Source organism: Limulus polyphemus, unplaced genomic scaffold (genome assembly GCF_000517525.1).
Source record: "Limulus polyphemus unplaced genomic scaffold, Limulus_polyphemus-2.1.2 Scaffold1215, whole genome shotgun sequence".
Lineage (NCBI taxonomy): Eukaryota > Metazoa > Arthropoda > Merostomata > Xiphosura > Limulidae > Limulus > Limulus polyphemus.
The window spans coordinates 317,889-321,191 of NW_013666825.1; the positions used below are offsets into that span (position 1 = coordinate 317,889).

Here is a 3,303-nt window from a genome sequence, read left to right on the forward strand (position 1 = left end):
TTAACTTCAGACACATTGATTGGGATTGTATGGAGTCAAACAATGAGAGGTTTCTTGACTTTAGACACATTGATTGGGATTGTATGGAGTCAAACAATGAGAGGTTTCTTGAAAAGATTAATGATGGTTTTGTACATCAAATGGTCAGAGAACCAACCAGAAGGGATGAAATGTTAGATTTAATGTTAACCACTAACAAGAATATGGTTACAAGAGTTGAAGTGGGGGAAAATTCGAAGAAGAATGCCCATTTCATAATCACGTTTGACGTTTTTCTACATCTTGAGATTAAATTTTAATTCATAATGCTTGAGGTCGTGAAGGCCCGGCATGGCCAGGTGTTTAGGGCGCTCGACTCTCAATCTGCGGGTTGCGGGTTCGAATCCCCGTCACACCAAACATGCTCGCCCTTTCAGCCGTGGGGGCGTTACAATGTGACGGTCCATCCCACTATTCGTTGGTAAAAGAGTAGCCCAAGTCTTACACTGCTAAATTAGGGACGGCTAGCGCAGATAGCCCTCGTGTAGCTTTGCGCGAAATTCAAAACAAACTGAGGCCGTGAAACAATATTTATCAATAGTGAATAGCGATAGTGAGTTAAATGGTGATATGAGACAGAACTATAAAATTTGAATAATATATTGCTTTTAACTCAAATCAAGTATGTTTCTAAAAAGAGAAAAATATAACAGGTAAGATCAAACGTGATTGTTTTGCTCAAGACATTCGGAGAAAATCAGTGATAACAGGGAAGATCAAACGCGATTGTTTTACTAAAGACACTCGGAGAAAATCAGGGATAAATGTTACAAGTTTAAATTGACAGAAAACTTGGAAGAGTTCAAGAATTATAGGACAGCTAAGAACTTGGAAAAAAGGGATTACGAAATACAAATGGTTAAAATTAACCACATGGATTGTTTAAGTACGTTAAAAGTAATCAACATATTAAAACGGCATTGGGCTCTTAAAGGATGCTCGTTGAATATCATGACATGACTGAGTTTTTACATGTTATTTTTCATTTTTAGAAAATAGAATATTACTATGATGTCAGATTAAACATCTAATAGGAAACATTAACCACTTAGATATTAATTGCATGGTGATAAGTAAAACTATTGAGAGGTTAAACATATATAAAGCACCAGGACCACACAATGTGTTCCTCACGTCTTTAAAGGAAATCAAGGATTCAGTGTGAGGGCTCTCTATTTCTTTGTGGTTGACCAATAGACAGCCGACAGGTATCTAAGGATTGGAAATTTGGTAATGTTACTCCAATTTTATAAGGAATGATAACAGTTGTCCTGGAAATAATACATAATTTAATCTTACTTCTCTAGGGGAGAAATTCTAGAGATTCTGATAAAGATCATGAAAATAAATATATCATTAAATTAAATTGAATAATTCACACACACACACACACAAATCTTCCCTTATTAATCTGTTAACTTTTATCAAAGACGTTATGTGTTTTGGAAGATGGAAAGGGTGTGAATTTAGTATTCTTAGATTTTCCAAAAGCTTTTGATAAGTTGCAAAGAAGATAAAAAAAAGCAGAGACTCAAGCATTGAGCAGTGAGGCACTCCACTAATAACAAGGGTCCAATATGAGCAGACTTCATCCAACCATCATACTATCCAAACTATTAATTTTACTCCAACCTCCAACGTTTCGGTTTTCTTATTTACATTGATGATGTTGCTAGTGGCATAATTAGTTTATTAGTAAAGTTTGCTGGTGTCAGCTCTTGGATATTTCTACCTGTATTGATGATGATGAGGTACTACAGAATGGCTTGGATCAACTGGTAATTTTCAAGGTGACTGAAGGAAATGATCTATACAAGGTAGTTGCTAAATCACTCAAGCCATCGAAGGAATGCTTTATCGGTAGTATTAAAACTGATAGGTTTTAATAGGTGTATGTTATGAACATCCTGATTACAAGCCAGAAGAGGTAATTATATTTCTAAAAATCACAAATTAGGCCTCACTTGGAATACTGTACAACAGTTTCGGTCTCCTTATTTAAGAAAATGATACTGACTTATTGGTAAGAGTTCATCAGAGTGCTAACAGACTGATTTCGATTAAGAAAGGGTTATTATCTCATGGGGATAGCCTAATATATCTGAATTTGATTTTATATTGAGAAAAGTAGGTTTAAGAGGTGATCTGATAGAAGTTTAGAAAATTATCTGGGGATCTATGGAAAAAGGACTCTGATTTCTATGTGCTGTATTCTGAGGACAATAACATGCGAAGATACAAGCTTAAGTTTGGAAATGACAGACTTGAAAAGCTCCAGTTAAGACAAATATTTTTAACAGAGTGATTGCCTTACGGAATGAATTTCTGTCAGCGTTAGTAGAGGGCAGCACCTTACAACAATCGATAATTTTCTGAAGCCTAAAGGGTGAGTTTAAGTTTTGCTTTTCTCAAGGGTGTGTGCGTGTGGAAAACTTTGATGGACCACACAATATCTCGCTTTTCGTAGGTTGTGTTATGTTATTATGATTTTGCAGAAACACAGTTAAAAAGGATATCATTAAGTTTAATGTTTATTCCTTTGCTCCCCTGTGGCTCAGTAGTAAAAACCTGGTTTCAATACCTCTGGTGGGGACATTGTTTAGTTAGCGCTTAACAACAAACAAAGAAAATTCATTCTGTTGAATTAAACTTTTTCTTCTGTCAGTCTTTTCATAAGCGTATGTTATCTAATTATCCTAATTACTGAGTGTATACAAAATAAGCTACTGACTCTACTTACAGAACACAAAGTATTGGTAAATAAATTGGTAAAGAAGTCAACAGTCTAATCTATTGTTATTCTAATGTTTAACTGTATAATTATCTAAACTTGGAGAAAAACATCTACTATAACCTTGATGCAAATTGTGCTCAAAACAACTTGTAGAAATGGATAGACAAAAACTGTGTAATATTAACATGAGATGAACACTGATACAGTGAAACTGATATTTTACAACAGCATGCGTTTTATTTATAGAGGGAGCTGCGTGTATACACGATAGAACTGTTTGGTTTATATTGCACTGAGGAAGCTCTGTCACATGTTAAGGTACAACACAACTGCTAAACAGCAGACTATTTACGTGTTCTGCCATCTAGTGGTAGAACATTAAGGTACCTCATAATTGATTAACAAAAAAAGTTTGAGACGTGCTGCTACCTAGTGGTACAAATTATAAACATAATGTGTATAAAACTTGAAGATAGCTTTTATATGCGGAAACATCTGTTAGCTGAGTTCTTGCACAGATCTTAAATATA

At 34.8% G+C, this 3,303-nt stretch overlaps 1 protein-coding gene across 1 annotated transcript in view; it reads right to left on the minus strand.

The window, feature by feature from the left end:
• The window catches only part of LOC106462635 (CRISP/Allergen/PR-1-like), a 25,921-nt gene that overhangs the window by 13,958 nt on the left and 8,660 nt on the right, over positions 1 to 3,303 (minus strand). The gene's annotated exons all lie outside the window — the stretch shown is intronic.